Source organism: Acanthopagrus latus, chromosome 14 (assembly GCF_904848185.1).
Source record: "Acanthopagrus latus isolate v.2019 chromosome 14, fAcaLat1.1, whole genome shotgun sequence".
Taxonomy (NCBI): domain Eukaryota; kingdom Metazoa; phylum Chordata; class Actinopteri; order Spariformes; family Sparidae; genus Acanthopagrus; species Acanthopagrus latus.
This window is the reverse complement of record NC_051052.1, coordinates 9,914,164-9,938,787: the sequence shown is the minus strand read 5'-3', so window position 1 is coordinate 9,938,787 and position 24,624 is coordinate 9,914,164. Positions and strand designations below refer to the sequence as shown.

Here is a 24,624-nt window from a genome sequence, read left to right as displayed (position 1 = left end):
AAAAATGTGTGTGTGTGTGTGTCCCCTTCGCTGCATTGTTCAAGAATCTGTCTGTGAGGGGAAGCTCTGGATCAAACACTGAAGTGAGACAAACAAGCGACAACAACGCAGCCCGTGCCAAATGTAGGGGAGGGATGGAAAAAAAAATCCCACACAGAGTCCTGTTGGTGTGGTAAGAATTTCTTCTTTGCCTGTCTGTACCGGCAAAAAAAAAAAAAAAAAAAAAAAAAAAAAGAGGAAGAAGAAGAGGGGGGTTCATTGAGATGTGGCTTCTGAGAGGCGGCTTAAATGTCTCATAATTATATTCCCCCAGAGATGTTGGTCTGCTGTGTGTGTGTGTGTGTGCGCGCGCTCACGTGTGATGCTCTGGTCCCCCCCCCCACACCACACGATCCCTGCAGCCGCCCCCGGCCTATAATGATTATTTTGTAATGTGTCTGCGAGCAGAAAAAAGAAAAAGAAAAAGAAAAAAAGTGGCCGTGGAAAAAAAAACCCTTTTAAAACTGATGGGATGAGAGAGATCACACATTCTCTCTCTGCAGTGTGTGTGTGTGTGTGTGTGTGTGTGTGTGTGTGTGTGTTGCATAATAAGGCACACTCCCGGGCTCTTGTAAATGTTTGCTTAGTGTCCAAAAAGGTGCCACCTTGCCACCGTGACCTAAAAATCGGTGAAGCCCGGTGAACCAGAAACGAGCCTTTGGCCCTCCCCGTGTCACACTCTGTTGGTCTGGCCTGCTAATTTGCCCCTGGTAGGCTCGTTTCCCCTTTCTGTCTGTAGGTGCTAAAGAGCTGACCTCAGTCTCTGTTAAGTTGTATTATGTGATACTTAATCCGGTGCGAGGCGGAGCCCGCTGGAGCCCATAGCTTCCATATTTTGATAGGGTTGGAAAGATTTACTTCCTAAACCCTCTCCCTCCTGTCAAACTCACATGGCCGGATAAAAGGAAGACATTTATTTTGAAGGCTTGCCATTGTCCCCGCACTGCGAGAGGGGGCCCTGTTAATTGGATTAAGGCTCTTTATCCCATTTTTCCCCCCTCAATAACAGCAATAAGACTCAAATAATTGGCTGTGATTTATTTTTTAAGACATGTTTTGTCAGCGGTGCGCTTCTTTGTGGCCGGGTCCTTTTTTTTTTGAGGAAGGAACTGTGATGTTTTCCGGTTGTGAAATTATGTTGATGCACGAACGCATGCACACACACACACACACACACGCAACAATATAACTTTAACATGTTAGCAGGACAGTGGGTTGAGTGTTTCTTCTGTCTGAAGTTCAGGGAATTCGATGTGTTTGTTGTCTTCTGGTTTTGTTTGTACTGTTGATCTGATTCCCAACCATAACATCTGGAGAAAAATGCCAGTCATCCTGTTTAAGTGGACCAGTGGAGACTTTAAAACACTCAATAGTCTCTCTAAAGGTGCAGTAGGCGTTTCTGGAGACTGTTGATAGTTTAGTCTCGTTCCCAAATCATAAAATACAGATGCTTTAGGTTAGCTCAAAGGCAGCAGGAAATACCATCAAATATCGATGTGGTATTTGACGACGTGGAAATTAAACTCAGTGATTAGGTGTTATTGAACAGTTAAGACACCAACAACCAATCGTTGGGTCGGAAGATCCACCCAAAGCATCAGTATTTGACGACCTGGGACTCAACCTTAATGATTTGTTGTTGGTGCTCAGTCTAGACACCAATGACCAACTGATAAGTCTGAGGACCCACCCACAGGTCGGTATTTGACAAAATCGGAAGTAGACTCAAGGACTGGGTGATGGTGCCAACATCCACTCACCGAGTCTGAAGGTTCACCCAAAGCATAGGTATTTGACAACCTGGGAACCAACCTCAAGAGAAGGTCGTTGGTGTTCAGTCTAGATACCAACTTCCTACTGAGGAGTCAGAAGGCCAACCCAATGTATCAGTATTTTGATGAACCGGGAATGAGACTCTCCAATGGCTGATTGCTGTTATTCAGTCTGGACACCAACAACAGGCCATTCAGTCCAAACACCAACCCAAAGTATCGTTATTTGCCGACCTTGGAATGCGTCTCAACATTCAACTATTTTCCTCCAGAGTCACCGACTGTACCTCCAGGAGCTGTCATCAAGTCCAGGTTGTGCTCCAAAATAGCTGGTTCATACGATGTGTTATTTAACCAAGAAAGCAAAAGCTGTTCTACCACACTCACAAGTCTGGTTGAAAAGTCAGCTGTCATAGAGATGGTCGAGATGTGGTAATCGTTTGAATATTGGGACAACAGCTCCCCTAATTCCTATGTTTGAAAATATGTGAGGGAAGGGGTTTCAGATGCTGTTTGACCTTCTGAGAAGCACTTCTGATGGAGTATACTGGCGCCAAACCTTTTTCCTTGACAAGGCAAAATATTCCTTCAGCTGTTATGGAGGGGAAAAGGGGTAGCCAAATGTTTATCCTCTTTTCCAAATACCCTCTCACCAGTAATGACCATTGATCCCCAGATGGAATCTCATCCTTAATTATTCATGCCAGGATGAACAGCTGTCGCCTTTCCACAGGTCTGCGCAACTTCCAGCAAAACACTACCTGAAATGGTACAGAGCGAAATCATACCTCCGGTAAAATTAACATCGTTGATTCACATCTGTTTTTACTTTTCTGCTCAGTCCTTTTTGGTCTCTGATGAATATCCACGCCGTAGGATTGCTGTGATATCTAAATATTGGTACAAGAAAGTCCCTACCTCAGCCATTTTAAATGTGATCCCCTCCAGGTGCTTTCAGCGAACATTTTATCCCCTTTTGACAGGGGGGCTGGCTAACTGAAAGGGCTTGGAAATCCTTGGATGCTTGCAGGAACATTTGATCTCGGGCCAAATCGAGATGAGATCAGAATGTCTTGCTGTTTAATTGGAAGGTTGCAGCGTTTGATGTCGATTCGCCTTACCAGCGAAGCGGGGCCCAGGGAAGACGGGGGCCACTGCCATTGATGAAATATGAATGGACTCTCGGCGAGTTGATGTTAAGGCAACCATTAGCCCACCAGAGGAGTGATTACTGCTTCTCAACCTGAATCAGGATGGTTGGAAGATTGATGACACAATGTTAATATCTGACTCCTAAATGGACTTGGGATATGGAGACGTTAGATTGAGCCAAGGGGGAGAATATCAAAGTCATGAAGTTGAACATGAAAATGGGTTAGGCTGGCAGTAAAAATGATGAGATCAGATGACAGTGGATAAGAAGAGGTATGGAGCTGAGAAAACTGAATCTTGGATGACAGATGTACCCAAGGATGTCTTGTGAGTCCATGATGGATATTCTGTCACAAATGTCACTGACGACAAACGCACTTGACTTGGTCGCTGACTGCAGAACTTACCCGAGGCTGACTCGTGTCATGTTTAGAGTAGACATAGAGTTAATGCTGTAGACAGACAGAGTGAGGCCTTTGTCCTCATTAAGGCCCGTTTGATACAACCAATCAAGCATGTCATTGCTCATCATAATTCAGACACATAATTAAACCTTTTTAACGAGCTGTTTTTGCGTCCGTGTGTGTGCATGTGGAATTCTCCACCGATGGCTGGAGAAGCTTGGTTCGGTAGGTAACCTTGCTCTGGACAAAGCAAATACTCATAACGTCAGATAAAGACGGAGAGAAGCAGTGGCCTGATTGAATGTTCCTGCTCGAGGCCTGGCTGCGATGGAGGGCCAGTATCGAGCCGGGGGGTTTCCTGCTCTCCCATGGCTAACATGGCTGGTTCCTCCCTTGGGGGGATGTTGCTGTGTTTGATAGGGGGTGGAGGGTGCTGGCGCGTGTCAGGGGTGGACTCATTGTCGGGGCGTCCGCCCTGCCCTGTTACCCCCAAATTCAATGCCCCCCCTTCCCTTACCCTCCCACTCCACAGGGGATTAGCAGGTTGTTTTGGAGGGGGCCCTGAGGCCCATTCCACCATTATACCCATGATTCTCTAATTCAGCAAGCCCCAGGGCGATGTACGGAAGAAAGTGGGGGGAGGGGGCGTGGCGAGATGAAGCCTACCAGCTTGTAATTGCTTCCTCGCCCGCTGCCTCGTCTCCATCTGCAGAGATATCGCCCCTCTCTCCTCCATAGTATGTGCACACACTCGCCCAATGCAATCACTCAACGCGGGAGGAGACTGTAGGAGGCTCCCCTGTGAATTGAACAGATGCAGAAAATAAAAAAAAAAAGTGAGTGGTGAGTTAACCACCCGGCCCACTACTACACACAAGCTGCTCCCTGGTGTGTGTGCACGCAAGGGTTAAATAAATCTACATGGACATGTGACATATGACGAACTCAGTGAGCGTTTTATTCATTGCTGATTCACCCCGACAATAATAGCCTTTGTGGCAGAAACGCAGCCCGAGACGTGAGGACAGGGTTGGAGAAATGCCACCACTGGTTCATTTGTGGTGCCCACTTAAACTATGCTCTATTTAATATGGAGTCCTTAATTATGAAAGAAAACACCCAAACAGCACAAACGTTGTTCGTTTGTTTTCATTCAGCAACACTAGACACAGGAGAAAGACACAGTTGTGTCATCTCAGTTGTATTTTGTAGAAATGAAAATCATATCTTTTCATCTCCCTCCAGCTTTCAGTCACCACACTTACTCTGGGGATGCCCTGGTGAATCCCATTGGATTTGGTGACACAAACAAACAAATATGCTGTAATTGTCTGTCCACATCCATGTATAATAACGAGACGGGCAGCTGGGGGAGCCTCTCTGCATTTCCAATCCAGTGGCAGTCGAGCGCACTTGCTGTAGGGAGACGAGGCTTCTACGCTGAGATGGCCCAATGATTTCCAGTTTACCAGGATGCATATGGCCATTATAATGGCCATTACTTCACATGAAATATTGGTTTCAAATGCTTGTCTGTGTGATTATTGCCGGACATCTTTCTCAGAGGCTCGCTTGTGCACTGATCTTTTGCAACTTATTGTTTATTGGGTGCCAACGTTTTTAATGTACAATCCATAATTTACATGAAAAACAGTGAAAATGAATCACCAGCTATTTGTGTGTCTTTGTGATATATGACTGTAAATGATTTATGATTGTTTTGGACCTTTGGTTGGACTAAAGAGACTAAAGAGAGGTGTCTGCAATGAGAAGATCAAGCCCTTCTATCTTTCATGCCAGCTTCTCTGTTACTCAGCATTTGTAGCGGGCCCGCTGTGATGCTGTGGTTCCCCTTCCTCGATATCAATCCCTGATCCCCGCTTGAGAGAGGTTAATGGGATGTGTCCTATTAGGAATTCAGCAGCTTAACTGATCAGTGGTGCTGCTGTAGTGGAGGTGAGGATAGAGCGTGTGTGTGTGTGTGTGTGTGTGTGTGTGTGTGTGTGTGTGTGTGTGTGTGTGTATTTCTGTCATCTTTGTGGGTCAGGGAGGGGGGAGAGACATGACTGACATGCTATTCTCATAAACGAAGGGCGTCTGCCAGTGACAATCAACTTGATTGGCGGGTGAGGAGAGCTGTTTATGCGCCAAGAGACACTTGTTTTTTGTGCTCATTTGCGGCAGAAAAGTGATTGCCGGCACTGGTCCAGCATCAGTTATCTGTGTGCTGTGGCTGTAATCCAGGCGGGCGTCTATCGACCATAAAGGAAGTGTACATTGATTTGTGTGAGCGGTTGTGTGGCTGACCCAGCGCATCGTAATGACCTCAAGCCTTCCATTTTCCCATAAAGCTCTCTTTAGTAATAGCTACCTCTGTCACTGAAACCAGTGTGCTTAATTCATTATTAACATCCTAATAAAAAAAGGATAGTTATGGTGTGTTCAGTATAAATCTTCCAACATTAATGTATTATGGATGGATAATAGAGTGTCAAGTCTTGCTTAAAGGACATATGCATAATTGAAGAAGTGCTAATGGTCGTGGTTGTCTCCGTCTTCAATTAGCCTGTTAATCTTTGAATATAGAATTGACCTCTAATACGTTCTTTTGGTTTTGGTTCGGCAGTGTAATATATTTCTCTGTGGGATGATTGACCCTCATTAGGCCACATCTGCATTGGGGGCGAGTTTATTCTCCAGAGAATATTTCCTCTGCATCCTAACCTTGGCAGTTTTATGATGACACTAAGGACATGTCAACACCAATTTTAAATGTGCACATGCCAGATCAACAGCAAAATGGTGACACCTACATTTTCTGATGACTGGCAAACAACAATGGGCTCTAGTTGTTTTGGATTGGCATTCGAAGTACAAACTGTATTCAGCTGAAGTACTTCAGTACATTTATTTAGTGCAAACTTGTTGTTTTGTCAAATTAAACTGCCTTTCACTCTTAAAACTTTCATTTACCTCTGAACAGAGTCTCTGCCCTGCTATGTGTTTAGCTCCGTTAGCTGTAAGCTCTATTAGCTCTGTAAGCTTCAAGCTATTGGCTCCATTGACTGTTTGATTTATTAGCTGTAAGCTATCAGCTCTGTTACCGATGGACTCTGCTCCCCACGGCTGCTAGCAAACTCGCTTTCCTTCTGCCAATTTAATACAGGTTTCTTGCTAGCAATGTAGTATAATCAAACATTATCAAAGAAGCAGGATGTGTCCCTTGTTTATAGTGAATGTCCTATGTCCTGCCAGGCCACTTCACTGTTTGTGAAGGTTGATTTAATGCCAGTCAAACCTGTGCATTTTCTCAAGCTCTGATGCTCCATCCACAATACAAAGGCAAAAGCAAGTGTTTGTTAAAAGATCGGATTGAGGTTGTATAAACAAAGTGCTTAGTGTGGATTGAATACCACAGAGGACTAAAGATGCAAATGTGGACATGGCCTAAATCCATCCAAGTGCCAGGATGCTGTCAGCAAAACTGTCTCCACAACATGCAGCTCAGTTCCTCTGTAAAGCATCACAGTCCAGTTCAGGTCAGCGAGGACGCAGTCAGGAGTTGATCAGCGGGCCGACGGTCAGGATTAGTGTCAGCCCGTCAGGCGGAGACAGAGGAAGAGGGTGAAAGGTCTTCAGACAGAATGCTCGACCTTGACTGGGCGTCCACCCACAGTACTGTCCACTCCTTGTTGGCCTCATCCATTCCCTCTCCGTTCTACTTTCGTCTCGTAGTGCCTTAATTAAATGGAAATGCTCGTGTATTTCTGTGGTATTGAATTGGTTCCTTTTGCTTCCTGTTTCCCCTCTTTGTATCCTCCCTCCCTCCGCTCATTCCAGCAGAGTGAACTGTTTCCACAGACGGCAGGTCACACTGTGATGACCCTTATCTCACTTTCTGCCTCTTTCTTCACATCTATCGCTCACTCATTCCTCCTCTGTCTGGCTTTTTTTTCTCTCTCTCTTCCCTTCTTTCAATAGCCCACTTCCCTCTTCCCTATCTGTGCTGCAGTCTGTTCCACCTTTATCTCTCTTCCACATGTGTCTCGCTCTCTTTCCCCTTCCCCTCCATACTCACCTGTCCTAGATATCCCCAAACACTGTGTGTGTTTGCCACTTTTGTGTCTATTCAAGCATGAGTGCATATTTGTGGCAGCTCTCTAATGTTGCATGCGTGCGCTTGTATGCTCGTGTGCACGCTTGTATGTTGTATTTTCTGGTTGTGTGCTTGCAGCAGCCTCAGCGGACTGCAAGTCTGATGATGATAAACCACTACAGATGCCCCACAGGCTTTGGGATAGAGCTGTAGCTACAGATATTACACATCTTTGTTGTGCTACATATTCCACCCCACATCAAATCCTATTGAGCATGTTTGCCTTTGATTGGAAGCATTTCATTCCAAAAGGAGATTTGAAAACTATGAAAACTGTTGTATTGAAGTGGTTGCTGGAGCAAATGTTGTTGTTTCAATAAAGGAGATGTTGCTGTTGACAAAGCAAAAGCATTTTAAACCCCGCAAATGCATTTTTCTTAACAGATGAAAATGGTTTTGTGCTACTTCGTACCAAAATGGATTATTTTAAGCAGCTGCTAGCAATATTAGTTGACCATTCCCTTAATCCCTCCCCCAAATGGCAGTAGTCCAATCATAGCATGGCAAATTTGAACTTTTTTGGAGTGGAGCTAATGAATTTAACTGCTTTCTCTTTTGCAAAGCAGATGTTAGCAAGTCTAGCTAAGTGTCACTTACAAGCCTAAGAACCACACCATTAGCTAACGTAGCGTTATATCTTACGTTACGTTACGCTAGCTATGTTAGCATTTCTGCCACTGTATCTGTCATATTTGAGAACACTGAATCCCTAGCCAAACTCGTTATCAGAAATCGGGCTACGTTTGCCAACTTCATCAGTTTGTGGCATCCTGAAAGCAATTTCTATTTTCAAATAAGGTAAATACAACCAATAAAGCTTTTTTGTATGACATCTCTAAAAGTCTGACCTATGTTGCTCATCCAAGTGTTGTTTTTTCTGTTAGCTAAGCACTAGGAGATGCTAAAAAATGACAGCCTAAGCTTGCATTTTCCTGTAAAAGCTAACAAAGCTTCTCCAATTCCATGTTTTCTACATGGTGGATGCAGACATTTTTGCCATGGACATGCAGTTGTAGCTCAGTCTTTTAGCACAGCGCTGTCTACAGCCAGCAATAGCAGATTTAAGACACATTTTCATGGTGCTTGTTATCAGCTATCAAGCTACAGCTGATAAAAACTGTTAAAAATGAAGTTGCCGTCTCTGTCAGCAAAATCAAAACTCATTGGCTAGAAACTACAAATCAGCTTGAATCTACCTTAAGTGACCCAACATTATTTCAAGTTGTCAAGCTGCCATATGATCAGGTGTAGTGGAGGCAGGGGTCAGAAAAAGGTTAAGGGATGGATGCAGAAAAAATAAAAAAAATCTACTTTATCTCAGAATCTGCAGTTATTTTGAAGAGCATAGCAGGCAGACAGATGGCGTGTTCCCGTCTCCCTGTGTTCTGTGAGGATCTGTTCTCTTCGTAGCCTTGGTATCTTAACAGTGTTTTTTTAATGAGGAAGACAGCTGTTTTCACACTCGCTCCGGTGCATGAACGACCTAAGAATGACCCTGCATCCCTGTCATTTATGCTGTCATATTGATTATTCTGCCTGTGCGGATTTTCTTTTCCTCCCTCGTCGCTCTATTTATTCGTCCTCCTTTTCTGGAGGCCTGTGCACACATTTTGGAATCAGAGCAGGTTTTAGCGACGATCATTTCAGAATTGACCGCGGAAATCTCCGGGGCAAACAGAGATGCTTGCACACACTCACACACGCCACAGGTGCAGCATATTAGTGGTGTATATTGACTGTGGGCTGAAGAGCTGTGGCAGTGACATGGATCGGTTTCCCTCGTGGTCGTCTCTGAGATTGAACTGTTTTCCAGCCTTCTTCACTCTCTCTATCTGTGTTAAAAGACCACACCAGGAGCATCAGCTGCTGCCTGGCTGATTTCTGGGCAGCAGCCTTGCCGACCTTGGCCGTTAGCTGTCTTATTACCTGCGCGATGCGTTTGTCTGTGCGTGCACGCCTCCTCTGCAGTTGGATCAGGGTATATAAGCGGTCTCGGCATTCGATCTCTGGCCCCTCTGAGGTTCACGTGCGTGTGTTTGTGTGTGTGAGCGATCCGTTTCCTGCTCCTGCTGTGCAGTCGAGATGACGGCCTGGCTCTCCTCTGCATGTCGACCTGCTGCATGCGAGGCGCTGGCTCTCCGCCCGCCCTCCTCACCTCTCCTCTGTCGGATCCCCTCACTTCCTCTCTCTGCCCGCGCACAGAAAAGCCAGTTTAATGTCAGGTTGACTTTCAAAAGAGCTTTTCATTGCAGCCCACTGCCGCTCGCTTCGTCACGGCTGATTTTCTACCAGTCAATTTGAGTCTGAAGTGTTGAGGACAATTGCAATTGATTTTCTTTTTTTTCTGCATGCAAGACTGCCCACCTGATTGAAATAGTTTCGTTCTATAGAAGGAGACGGTATAGGATGTGTAGTATTCTGCATGTGGGGTTTTTCTCAATTTTGATTTACGTAGGGAAGAGAAGAGAAGAGTCACAACTTTGAAATTAGATGAACTCGAAATGTGATTACCCCAAAACTGACTGCTTCTCCCCAGCTGAACAATCCCGATGAATTCCTAAATTAATTGTGTGGGTGTTGCAGAGTGTTATTGCCTCAGAGAGTCTGTTTAATTCATCAGGTTGACTAAACCTCCAACTGCGACCCAGTTCACTTCTTACGTCTCCTCTTTTCAACCCGGCTCCTCTTCGGGGACTGTTCCTATTTGCAATGTTTATGCAGTTAAGAGGGAAAGCCTTCAAACCACGCAGAGACAGAAACAGATTTCTTAGTCAAATACTTGTCTTAAATTAATAACCCCCCCCCCCCCCCCCCAAACATCTGAGCTACTGGATCATTTGAAGTTTTGCTTGTCTGAGGGGAGAAAGACCGATAGTCTGCCCGCTTCCTGCCTCTCATGGTTGATTGAATGGGGCCTTTTCAGCCTTCTTCTAAGTTTGGCATCGCAGTGCATTGTAAGGTTTGCTTTGTTTGTGCTCCTTTTTTCTGGAAGTGGCACAGAGGATTCCTTCTGTTGATTCAGTACACTGGGTATTTCTTCTTCCTATCATTTGAGCGAGAACCACAAGGAGACGCAGTCACAAAAATGTCATGTTTCCATGTTGCCAAAGGAATAGTCTGACATTTCTGGGAAAACGCTTGTTTGCCTCTTGCTGAGAGTATGATGAGAAGAATTTCTCTCATGTCTGCACAATAAATGTGTAGCAGGAGTGAGGCTGGGCGATATGCCCTTCAAGTTATATTGTGTTATTTTTGGGATGCATCACGATACCACATATATAAATCAATATTTTAAATGCAAGCTGTTCTTCAGTCTTGTGCGAAGCTAAGCTAACTAGCTGCGGGCTTAGCTCAGTCTCCATCTTTGATAGTGGACAAATGTGTTTTCCAATATGTTAAACGGGAAGCCAATCTCTGTTTTATTCAAACATATGTACTGATGTTGAACCAGCTCTCAGATAGCATGAAGCAACACAGAGCTAGTCCAGACACACAGGGTCACTCCAGGCACTTGTATCAGTTTCTTCCCCCCCACCAGGCATTACCAAGAAAAGGCAACGTTTTGACCACAGCGGGATCGACTTGAAGTGGCCCTGTTTGCCACAAGCCTAACCTCTCCCCAAGCATCCACCTGGCGTTCTTTATTTCCCTCCTTCCCCCAGTCGCACCCTCAGGGGAGGGAGAGCTAAAAGTGGAAAGTGGCGCTGCTAAAAGCGGTTGAAATGGATCCCCTTTGTGTGGGAGCGAGAGGGGAAATGCGAAAGGAAAACCCCCCCCACTGTGGGAGCCTTTGTGCTGGGAGTAAAATGTGGCCGGTCCGGGCCATGGCGGCGGATGGGACACCTCAGGCAGCTGGTTCAGTCCAGCACAGGAGATGACGGGAGAGGAGAGTTACTGTTTGCATGTATGCCGGCTCTGCACACGACATGAGCAGCGCAAAACTGTGATCCTATAGCAGCTCCCCTCCCTGCGGGTACCTTTCGAGGCCCCTGGCTATTCTTGCTAACAAGCAATTTGTGTTGAGAGCTGGCCTCAGATAAAATATACAGACGCTGGCGTGGAAATAGTACAGAAGCTTGGACGAGACAAATGCCCACATTTACTGGTATTTATTTCAATAGGTGCCTTTTTGACTGCAAGTCAAGTAACTGAATATGTGAGATTGTGTTGGTTTCTGTTTCATTCCCAAGGGCATCTTGGTTTTTTTTTTTTTTAAAATAGCATCACAGCCCAAGTAGAAGTATTTCCCAGAGAGAGTAATCTCTTCTGTTAATGGATCAATAATGGAAATCTCTTTTTGGATCATGTTTCCACCTACCTATTTATCTACAGCTTAATGACCTGTCACAGGTTCCATTTTGACCTTGATGGTCATTACAAAGCCCAGTATCATCTTCCAGTCTTTGAGCTGTTTGAAGAAAGATGCTTTCATGTTGTTTTAGCTTGAAAGGGTGGTTGAGAGGGATTGTGATGTGATTTATGCCTCCTGTCATGAATCCCATCCTCTTGATTTTGACTTTTTTTTTTCTTTTCACACAGGACCCCGAGGGGCCTGATGGTAAGCAGCCACAGCAGTGAAACGAGGCGTATTTGTTTTCCATCGCCCTCGAAAATAAACTTAATTGGACAAGTGGAATAGCAAAACACATTCTTCACAGCCAGGACTCATACGAGTGGCTCGCATTACCGGAGCAGAACCGCACATTGTCTTCCTTCCTCCCTCCCTCTCGCTCCCTGTCGCTCTCTCTCAGTTCACTCGGACCAGCTCGGGCCTTCTGCTGTGCTGTGCTGACATAATGGGATGCTAAAAATACTGATGCACAAATGGAGCATGCTGCACTGCACACGTTTATGACATATGTTCGAGCACGGCTGCTGATGCTGCTGTTGTTTCCTGAAGCGGGAAGGGAAGAACTTTTTTATTTGCTTTTGGTTCTGATTAGAGACAAGTGCAGCTGATGACCTCCACCGCTCACATGTGTGGTTCCTGATTCAGTCACACCCAGGTACATTATCTACAGGTACGACCGTGCACCTGATTTGACATTTAGTAGCACCCCCGCGGCTTCTCTCCCTCCAGCTTGTGTCGAGTTCAGAGGTTAGTGTGATGATGGTAGTGATTGAATGGCTGCTTGGAACCAGGCCATTGATTTGTTGGGGAATGTTTCCAGGCATCATCAGTGGTGATGCGTCACCCATAAGCTCCCCGGGGACCCTCATCTGGACTCCAGCCATAATCCTCTTTGCGCAGGCTGCCCTAATGCACCAGTAACCTTAACATCACCACCACCTATAGGAACACAGACTGGGTGACACTGGCTGGCAGTGACTGAGCCTGTTTGATTGAAGCTGTGGGAACAGACAAACACATGCACAGCTGTGTCTAGGAATAGGCGCGTCTGAGGCCGGCGTTCCAGTGCAGGTGCTGATGTCAAAGTAAGATTTTAGACACCATGATTTGCACTCACCTTTTTAGACAAACTTTTGGACGATTTAATCAAATGATGAGTGATAGGAGCCTATATTTCCTGGGGTGTAAACAAATTCAGTTCATAATGATCTGAAACAGAAAAAATAGTCAACTCATAAATGCGATGCTGGAACTGGGGAATATTTGGCAATTTTGGCAGAAAACAAAGACCTAATTGATTGATTTATCATCTCGAAAGCAGCCAGTTGATTTTTCTGTCAGTCAACTAATTGATTTATTGTTTCAGCCTCTGAGACACTCAACAGAATTATTGTGGTATTTAATGCACAATGTGATAGAAATGAATGTGTGGAGAGTTTGACAGCTTTTAATCACTTACCTCTGTGTCATTAAAGTTGCACTTTGAAAGTTTGGGGAAGACATTTCAACCAAAGAGAACGATTTTAGACTAGCTGTTTTTTGTTAAACAGAGTTAAGTGGACCTTATTTTCCTCTGAGAATGGCTTGCTGATTCAGTTGTGGAGTTATGGTTTGTTTTTTTACCTCATCAATATTGTAAATAAGTTTGGATCTCTGCTACAAAACAGCGCAGTGCCCCTTTAATGTCAGTTCATGTCGTCGTTGTACGACTAGTTGTCGTTCAGACTTCCTCTCTGACTGAGTGCACCTTTGAAAGCTGATGTGGCGATACATTACTCATACGCCAGCGAGTCCCCTACACTGTATATGTCACTGTCTGTGATCTGCCAGGCTTTACAGAGCAACACACAACCGGCGGGGATGAGAATATGAAGGAAGACAGAGGTGGACATGGGTGAGATGAAGCGCAGGGGATACAGTGAGGCGGAGAGAGAGAGAGAGAGAGAGCGTCAGGCAGACAGCACGGCGCGATGGTTTGATGGGGCTGTCAACTGACGGTCCGCGTGGAGTTCCCTCCTCAGAGCTGAGGCGAGCCGGGCAGCGTCGTCCCAGTGTGTCTGTAATCTGCCCGCTCCGTGTTTCAGGAAACTCTCTCCGTGGCTCATTAGAATCTTTTATGCCTTCCTTCCCCCAGGGGAGCACCGGGCGTTGAACGGGCACGCAAATGAGGCTACCTTTTTTCTACTTTGTATAATGGTGTTCACTCGCAACTGTGGGAGGAGGAAAACAAAGATGAAATTAATCACTTCAGCCTCGTCCCTCCCCCTTCTTCTCATCCCCCCCCTCCTCTTCAAGTTCAGAGCTCCTGCAGACTTTTTAACTAGTTTCATTTAATTACACACAGCGTCAGGGTGCACACAACTGCAGTTGACCTAAATCAGGAAACTGGGGCGTTTTTTTTCTTTTTTTTCCTCGCCCCCTCCAACTTCTTACTCCACTCCATTGATTTTGTCTGCGCGGACAAAACGAGCACGAGCAAATTAGCCGAGCGCGGCCGTCAGCTCGGCGCTCTCCGCCGTGTCTGAATCAGCTCTGGCCGCAGCGCCCCCCCCACCCTGCCCCTCTCTCTCGTCCCCCAGTTTAATCTGGCGGATATGTAGGGGAATTGGGAATCTCACCCACTGACAGAAACCAGAGCCGCTATCGAAACAAATTGGAGAGCGAGCCTCTTTGTTCGGCGCCGATGTCGTCGTAGTAATGGACAAGATTAAGGCGACGTGTGAAGCGGCTCCTCTCGAAAGCTTGAGAGCGAACATTCAAAGCGGGCACCAGGGATTGTCTTGTGTGACGGTTGAGTATCGGTTAATTATTTTCATGGTGTGAGATGACTTGAGTGGCTACTCCTACCTCTCTCTCTCTCTCGCTCTCTCCCCACGCTCTCTCACTCAGGTTTTTGCTTTGACAAACTGATCCGTGTTCCCTATCACCCCAAAATTTGATTCCTGGTTTTTGTTTGCGTCTCCATCTCTTCGAGCCCCCCCACTCCAAAAAAAAAAAAGATCTCCGACCCCTGGAGGAAGTAAGCCTCCTTGATCCATCGGTGGCATGCAGCGCACAGGAAAATAGCCCCCCGACGACAGCTGAAGCCCTTAGCCCTGCAGGAATGTTCGACCACGTGCGCACACAGGCCATACATTCAGGCGCACAGTGCAGCGCAGTGCGGGGCGGAACAGAGGGCTTCATTCTAAAGATGGCTGTTTTTGGAATGAGTTTGCAAGCCAGCCCAGTCCGCCCTTGTTTACACACTCTCTCTCTCTCTCTCTCCTCATTTACGTGGACTCCGGATGAGCATGAAAGCAAATCACCTCTCAAGACTTTTTGTCACGAGGCTTTCCTGAGAGAAAGCGCGACGGTTGGTGACCAAAACACTTCTAAAAGGGAAGGAGACCCATTTCCTCCAGAAGAAGCCCATTTCCCTGAAAGTTTTCTTAACTTCCAGTAAACCAAGCGTTCTCTGCAACACTTCTGCCAGAACTTTTATTTACCGATCTGCCCCATTACTTTCACATATTTCGGCGTGTTTGCATGTGTGACATCCATTATTGATCCGTCTAAGTTATAGCAGATGTCAGAGGGGGACTGGCACGCGAGCAAGCCACGGAATCCAACCCTCATTTTCTTCTGTTTTTCAGTGTGTGAGGCTCTCTTCCATAGGAAAGAATGAGAGTCGGTGCCAGTATAGACATGGACACACACTCACACACACACACATGCACACACTCATTCATTCTCCATATCTCATGGAAAGCGGAATGCGTATCACATGCAAACATTTTATTTTTATTCCGAGGCGAGGGCTAGACGGCAGATTCCGTGCACGTCACATTTCTCGGTTCAGCCGCCCCTCACCGCTTGTCGCCGTCTTGTCATTGCGCAGCTCCATTGTAGTTAAATGGTCTCGGCGGCTCTTTCTACTCTGCTGAGCTCGAGCTTACAGAACTCTCTCTGCTGCCTGGAATTGCCTGATACCCACTGGTACACCCTGTGCTTGGAAACGCGACGGTTGAATGGCTCTTTGTTCAGAGGCCCCAAGGATACTGAACCGTATTGGTAACAGATTTGCAGATTTAATTCAAAATCAGACTCTGATTAAACTCTGGACTTGCAAAAAGCAGTACTCCTTCACTCAGAGTCACTGCGTTTCCATCAATGTATCTGATGCACATTTTGTAGTCTCTTACTCGGTAAGGTCGATGGTAATGGCAAAACTTGAATTAACCTCCACAAAAGTTTTTACACCCGCTTGAATTGGTTGTTGCCTCTTTTGAAAGGCTGAATGGGAGATGGAGAAACCTTCTGCGAATATGTTTGAATTTAATGAACACTGGCCAGCATCTTGTTATCAGAAGGTCGACGTGTCGTTGGGCAAGACACTGAACCCCATGCTGCTGCTTGTATGGCAGCCACCATCATCAGTGTATGAATCTATGAATGAATTACTGAAAGTCGCTTTGGACAAAAGCGTCTGATAAATGTAAACATTAAACTCATGTGACTGATCAGCTGGTTAGGAGAGATGCATCTTCCTCTCTTCTTGTTCTCCTCCCTCCTTCTCCTGCTTCTCCTTTGTCATCTTCACCACAGTGATGCTCTGACATCTCTCTTATTCAACCAGAGTTGGCTGTGTTTTACACTGTGGTTTGTGTTGTGTGGTGATGATGTCGAAGTTCTGAGAATCGGTCCGTCTCTACTCTCCGTCCAGCCAGAAGTTGATTGCGTGACCGGTAATTCTGCCTTTTCCTCACTTTCTTTTTCTCAACTTTATCCCGACTCTAATTGGTGCTCTGTTAAAAAATAGAGCAGTTTTTATAATTAACGTTAAAATATTGTAAGTCTGTCATCATCGGAGGCCGGTGAATAACTCTCTAAAAACCAATCACGTAACTTTGATTATTGACAAAATCCCTGGAATATCTACATCCACTTTTAGATGCTGCCTTGCTTTTTGCAGTATTAAAGGGGTGATACGTGAGAATGTTAGTTTAAAACATCCAAACATTAACTGAAATAATCAACAGAATGTGATGAATTAACAGCCTTGATGTTATGCCACAGTCTGCTGTGATATCTTCTGAAGATGCGTGGAAAACATTTCTCAACTCATAGTCTCGCTAGATGCACTGCTAACTGAGCTAACAACAGCCACAGTCATGGATGTATTAAGAGAACTGTTGAAGGTGGCCAATTGCACCTTGAGACCGAATCTTGATCGAGTCATCGGTGTTTGTTCAACCATTTCCTCAGTCATCTTGCTATTAGTCTCTCACCTCTCTTCAGCCACAGGTTGATCAGAAATTCTTGCATTCAGCGTTTAGGTTTGGGTGGCAGTATTATGTTCAGCGTAGAGCAATATTTCTGTGATTTAGATCGACTTATACAGATAATTTCTGTTTTTATATAGTATATTTTTTAAAGCTGGGTGTGCACTTGTCTAGTGATCTTCCTGCTCATAACACAGTTCTCTCTGTCATTCATTCGGCCATCAAGTGTCCCTCCAGTCGCTGCCTCACAGCTTCCCCCCGAACTTGTTAGCTGCCCTCTTCCCATTTTAAGGAACATCTTCAAAGCTGCAAGAAGCTCCTATTGTGAAGCAGTGACTTGCTGGCTGCTTGGCAGGCTTAGCTGATAATAATAAGATATGCTCCAGTGGCTTGTGTTTGTGTAGCACCTGCCATCTGTGTGTCCTTGAGTGGAGCCATGAGTGTGCACCAGCGTGTGTGTGTGTGTGTGTTTGTGTGTGTCTCTGAGTTGCTTCCACGCTGCCACTTCCTGTGAAGTCGTCTTCAGTTGGCCTGGCTGTGCTTTGTGGCTACCACCGTCTGTCGGTGTGCGTTCGCGCGTGTGCTTTCTCATCAAGCAACGGCGTGTTCGCGGCGTTTGCGCCTCTCTCCCGCTCCTCGACCCCACGCCGCGAGTCTGAGCGCACATCTAACGTCCCGATCTGCGCCCGGCGGTCCTCGGGCACCGGCGCGGACGACCCCGCACTGTGGTCTTTTCATTCACTCTCGTGCTTTTCATACACTCCCCCGGTGACTCCAATCACTCACTGATGCTTCAGTGCTCTCTCCTCTCTCATACAGTCTCTCTGTCTCTACTTGTCACTGCGCTCTTTGTTCCATCTGCTCGGGAGGAGGGCAGAATGAAGGCTAGTAGGCCAGGATGTGAAGCGAACGTATAGAATAATCTCCGGGACACTCATCCGATGGGATTTCTTCTCCCTCTCATTTGTTTGTGATGCATGTCTCTCCCCACTCCTCGTTTCTTGTGTTTTATCTTGCTTGCAACAAACCGAGCTAAATGAGACTCTTGGTGGTTAGCGGCAGAATTTACCAACTTTTAAGCAGACATGGAAACAAGTTGTTTTAATTGCTTGAATTGTTTTCGGCTGTGAAATAAGCCTCAGCCCTATCATCAGCGTCGTCACTTTTCCCCTCCTTCCCACTTTCTTTGTCTTCGCCTCTCGTTTTCCTCGCACTCCAGTCGCTGTGTCTTCTGGGAGGCTTAGCATTTAGCGGGAGCAGCATGGGGTCATTAGTCCATGACTGGCTCATATCATGCTTCAAAGGGACATGTATGGTCAGCCTCATCACTAATGGAAGACTTATAATCGGCAGGGGGATTAGATAAAGATGGCTGCCAAGGTTGAAGTCAATATTAACCCGCTTCTTGCGGCCTAAAGTTATATTTCAACCCTTTTTCGCTCTTCTGGCACTTCCCTGTACCAACATTTTTATTCGTACCCTGCCAGCGTTTCTCCTCAGTCGTTCCTTTTTCTCAGTGTTTGTTTGTGATTCAGAGGCTATGGAGCTGTAACGATTACATTAATAAATTCTGTCATATTTCAGATTTAAATGTCAAACACTCCCATGCAACTGCTTCTTGAAAATAAGGATGAAGAGTTGGTGGGTTTTGAACTGTTGGATAGACGATAGACGATATTTTGACTAGTGATAGCTGAAAATTAATCATGAAAATGATCTGCAGATTAAAGGTGCACTGTGTAGTTTTGATGGCGACACTTTAATCAGGAGAGAAATATCCTAATTGACTGATATTTTTTTGAACAGACTAAATAAACAAATTCTCTTTGCGGGACTGAATAAACAAACTGGCGACACAAGTTCATGTTGTTTTACTCATTTATATTTGGCGGACCCTGCCACCACAGACACATTGCTCCCTTCAATCAGCAATGAAATGACTACTAATTAGTTACGTCGTCGCTGTACAGATGAAGCGGAAGCCACTTTTTTTAGACATGACTAACACACAAATACATCTTTAAGGTGCATTCAAATGTCACATACATCGCAAGGTGTGTGTGCGCTGATGGCGAACAGACAGGCTGTGGTTTTTCACAGAAACGATGCTGTGAAATCTCTCTTCATTTCCTCAGCGCCCCTCAGCACCACAGCCCTGTACCCCAGAGAGCTCGAGAGCATTACTGCCCTTTTTATTACGGTGCATGCTCTGTAGAATTACCCTTAAAGCACATCTTTGTGTTGGTCCGCTCCCGTTCGGAGCCAGGAAACACGGATGGATCCCATTCTGCTGCGAGGAATGCTGAACAATAGTTTTAATTTTAGCTCGGAGGAGTTGCTGGAAGTTCGTGCGTCGTCTGTGGGCTTTTGTGTCACCCTGCAATTGAGTGTGCGGCGGCGATGTTGCGGCGGCATGTTGCCTTAACAACAAATCAGTGTTCAAAACAGCCTCCATCTGTGTGTAATAAAAAAAAAAAACGCGCAAGTCGTTCCCGGGCTACTGTCGTGCAGCAATCCAGCGGGTTTGACTAAGAAGAAAACCTCCATATGGTCGTTCATGGCTCAGCGCAGATTCAGAGATGCCGGGCTAACTCCGCTCACCATGCTAACAACACGCATGTGGGCGTGTGTGTGTGTGTGTCAATCTCATGCATACGTGCATGCTGGGATGCTGCATGTGTGCCGAACAACATGCTTTTCATCAGAGCAGGGTGGGGGAAATAGTTTTTAATGAGGTGAAAAGCGCCAGCTGTCCAGTATGATATGACAGAATCCAACTGTATGGTACCGGCACATTAACACAGTAACACACACGCTGAGTGTACAAATGAGAAGCATCCTTCAAACACAGCGCTGCTCAGCTCAGGGATCGGCCCTGGGCTTTAGAAAAAAACCCACTTCAAGGTTCAAGGTCCAACTGATTCATTCAAGAAAGCATGAAAATTACAGTTCTCCTGCACTGGTAAACCAACCAAGATTACAATAATGTACAAAAAAAGATTTTAAAAAACACACTGTGCTTTGAACGGATTTTTTAAAGGCCCCACGTAATGCTCATTTTCAGGTTCATACTTTTTTATTCTGGGTGTCGATGAGAAAATGGTACCATACGCTTTGCGCAGTGACTGTATAGCTGTGACATCACAGCCTTCAGGGAGGTTCTAACCAGAGGAACCTCTAACTGCTGCTAACTGTAGCTTCCCATTGCTAGTTGGCTCCATTAGCCATGCAGCTAGCGGTTTGGGCTGGAAGCTCAGGGACAAGGGGAGTGTTGTTAGTCTGTGATAGTGTAAGTGTTTACTGTGCAAGCAAAGGAGCTTTGGACCCGGACAGGATGGGGCTAGCTGGTTAGCATGCTATCTTCAGTAGATACCTCTGAGGCCATCGTGTCAAACCTGCGATCCTTCTTGCAAATGTCATGCTACTGTGTCTATATATCCCCGGGTGGAGGGAAGAGAAATGCCACTGCACCAGACTGGATATGGAGAGCAGTTCTATACCATAAGACTGCAGTTTGGCGGCACAGTGCCCATTTCGGAGAGAGTGTTGCAGTTTCTGCTAGCTTTCTTTAGTGTTGAGTCGAAAGCTCATAGGATATTATTCACTTTCATCCTCATCAACCAGTCAGTGGCCCAGTGCGGCTGGCATGGGAGCATCTGCAGTCGCGATGATTCTCCATTCATCTATTCAAAGTTTCCCTTCAATTTTGTCATCCATCCGCATGTTTTTGCAATTAAACGAGACTAAGGCTTTGAGAGACCTGCTGTTGCCCTGACAATGTGCATCTCTGTCTCTCTCTCTCTCTCACGGGCTACATAACTACTTTTTTCTATTACCTAACAAGTGGGAGCTTTGCTATTTTCTGATCCACTGCGCCGCTTTAATGTCATTCTCTGCCGGAGCTTGGTAACTGCGCTTTTGACAGTCTTTTTTTTTTGTTTTTTGTTTTTTTGGTACATTCTGAACCTGGAGCTGTAATCAGAATAAAAAATGTAAAAAAAAAAAAAAAAAAAAGGAAGCTTGAAGCTGATGGATCTGGTTTTATAGGGTAATAAGTAAGATGCAGTAGAATTGCACAGTTAAAGGCGCAATCAGTAAATGTCCACATGTTGAAATTATAATTGTGGGTGGTAAATCTGCCACTGCTATTTGTTTTTTTTGCCCCCCACTCCCGCTAAAGTTTGATCACATCATGTACAGTTATCAGATATTTTCTCCTCGACGTGCTGCCCTGTAGACATTCAGTACAGGGGCAAACAAAGTGATGGCTTCTTTCCTCCCTCTCATCTCTCCTCTCAACTGCATTGTTTGCCAGTCTCCATGCTCTGCTGTCTTTATCCGTCCATCAACTCCTTCTCTGTCTGTCTGTCTGTCTGTCTGTCTGTCTGTCTCTCCTTCTATCTGTCTTTACCCAGACTCCTCTCCCCTCGCTCCCCAGTCAGCACAAATCCCACTTGTGTCTGTACATTTACAGGCTCGAGGCAGTGGCTGTCGGCTGCACCGCGCCGTCTCTCCGATTTCCCAAGTCCCTTGACAGACGCGCAGCACAAATAAAAATTGAAACTACACCATTGCTGCGTTTTTGTTTTTTTTTTCTACCTGCTCTGCTTACAGAATCCAATTGATTTAACTTCACCTCGGGGCAGAACTCCCTCTTTATTTCCTTTTTTTTTTTCCCCGCAAGGGCCACACCTTCGCTGTTTGATTTATTTTTCGGCTGCGAGACATAACCACAGAAAGCCGTTTTTTGGGTGGATTTTTTGTTTCATCACGGTTTCATCACCCTCAGCGTGGACCCAGCTGCTGTTTCGGGTTGCTTTTAGCCTGGAGCGTCGAGAACGAGTGTGTGCTTTTGCAGCCGTGGGTTGGGGGGGTCTGTCTCTGATGTCACGTCGGCGAGATATGACGTCACGCGCGGTTTAATAGCTCCGCTGACAGCTAAACACCCAACCTCGCTAAATCAGTGCAGAGTTTTGTGCACTCGCGAAAAGGTCACGCACTTACAGGTACAAGAACACACATGCTTGTATTCGGGGGGTCCACGCGGTCACGTGTTCGCTCCTGTTGGTTTCCCGTCAGCGTCGGGTGTATGAGTTGTGTTTACATCTGCATGTGCTCCACGCGGCCCGAGTGCATAATTTGTCGTAATTTGATTCAAGAGGGCTTGAAGTGCAGATGGAGGTCAGCCGCACCTCCTCTTCCCTGAAAGCGAGCTGAGGCTACGGCGGAGGTAGAACCGAGAGGAAGGGGAGAGGTTCGTGGTGAGTCAGACCGAGAAGATAAACAGATTGACGCAGGAGGTTTCGCTCGACACGCCCACTTCCAAACCGTTGCACCTGAAGGAAGAGAAGCAGATGTTTGTCGGGTTCATCTTTCTTCTTTTTTTTTTTTTTCTGCTCCATCTGTCAGTGGGAGATGCAGCCTACTCTCCACTTATCTATCTCTGTCCCTCCGGTTCTCCCTCCATCATCCTCTACAATCTCTCTTTGTCTCTCCTGTGCTGCTTCATCACCGGCCACACCCACTCCCTTCATTTCCCTCCTCTCCCTCTCTGTATTTTAGCCTTTCTTCCTCCACTCGCCATCTATCTTTCTGCGGTGTGGGAGGATGTGTAGGCACCGGCGTCGATGCGACTTCAGCTGCCGCTTTGGAAAAAAAAAAACCACCAAAAAAATCAGCGGCCTCTCTAAAAGCTGCAGCTCCCAGCCTTTGCATCTGTCTGAGATCGCGCATTGTGATTTCAAGGATTTTGTCTTTTCGCTAATCACGAGAAGTTTCGGCCTCCCTTCTAACATTGTGCCCAGCAAATGAAATCTGGGCAACATTGCGGAAAAAAGAGTGAGGCAGGAGAAAGAAAGATGATCGGGTGAGGTTTTAGTCCCGAGTTTTGCTCATTTGAAAGATCAAACTCAGGCGAACTGTTAGATTTCAGGCAAAAAAAAAAAGTTTGTTGTTAACAGCCATCACAGTTTGTTGACCAACTTCCTGTCACAACTTTGACCCACTGAGTGCATGCCCGAGTGGTTTTCACCCACAGTTTTCCTGTGTAATAACAATTCGGGTGAGCCACTTTCTGTTGCACGTTTAATAATTGCAGTTTGATGCAAATTGTGTGTGTGGGGGGGTTTATTCTATGAAGCTGCACTGATCAGTATTTGAATATCAACAACTGATGAAATGACTGTTATGTGAAAGGTTTCACTTGTAGTGACAGACTGAAAAAGAGAACTGTCACCTCACTCTGCATCGTTCTTCTCAGTTCTACTTTGCATTTTAGCGTCTTTCAGCTCATTGTTTTGGTTGTATGGACTGTTCCTTTTTAAAGTTTGTGTTCAGTCAGTTGAGTGGACCAGTCTGGTGTTTGAAACAGGCAACTCTTTGCTTGCACATTAGCACTGTCAACTTTTTAGATAACATTGAATGTGCTTCTCTTCCCCCGAGTGGCCTGTAAATCAATGAGTGCAGCTTTGATAATGCAACATAGCTGTTGAGGTTGAGTGACTTTACTTTCATTCTTGAACTTGTTTGGTGTATTCTGTGTTTGCTGACACGGAAACAACACAGTTAAATTCTGGTGGCAGCTCACCAGGCATTATCTTATCCTCCAGGGGAGCGCTGGTGTCAGAACACTTCCCAGTGAAGCTAGTTTGTTACTGGCAAGAATGCCATTCAGCCCAGTCACAGGAAAAGTCCCTTTTGTTATCGTGCCTCTCGTTGGCTGCACTGTGCTATGCCAAGATATAAAAGAAATGAAATGCTGAGAAGTGATCAGACGGGATTGGGCAGGTGCTTTTTTTTGTTATTCAAGTCTACAAGCCACTTAAAAATGTTCACTCTCATTATGTAGACATCGATGTGACAAAAAGGAGGAACAATGATGTCACACTGCACTGATCAATACTACAGAAGAGTGAGAGAAATGACAAATGTATTATGAAGGTGAGATAAACAAACGAAAAAAACCTCCCAAGAGGATTATAATGAATCATCTCATCTCAACTTTGGCATCAGTGGGCTATCTAAGCATGCACTTAGCTAGCTTTGAAATTGCACACACACACACACACACACACACCCACCCACACCCCCCCATACACACAGTCAGATTAATGTCTGGGAATGAGGTGAGGTTTTAGCGCCCTGACCTATATTTCTATTTAATCTGAGTCATTTATGATTTCTCCTCCCGCTCAGGCCAGTAGGGCAGACTGAATGTGGCTTTTGTTGCTCTGATCTCGATGACCTGGGCAAAAAGCTAACGTTAACTGGGTGGTTGATCATGCTAATTAAAAAAGCTAATGAAACAAAATAGTGCCTTTACATTTTTTCTCCACATATTAAAGAAGAACTATGTAGTTTTGGGGAAGAAATTATAAATTAAGGAGAAATGTCTTCATTAACTGATTTTTCTTTTTCTTTTTATGCCTAAACAAAGTTTATTTTTTTTGTTTTCATGACTAAATAAACTGAATAAACCAAGTGACCTTAA

General features: G+C 45.5%; 1 protein-coding gene across 6 annotated transcripts in view; it reads left to right on the top strand.

Moving 5' to 3' along the window:
• Window positions 1-24,624, top strand: part of dock4b (dedicator of cytokinesis 4b) — a 125,519-nt gene that overhangs the window by 929 nt on the left and 99,966 nt on the right. The gene's annotated exons all lie outside the window — the stretch shown is intronic.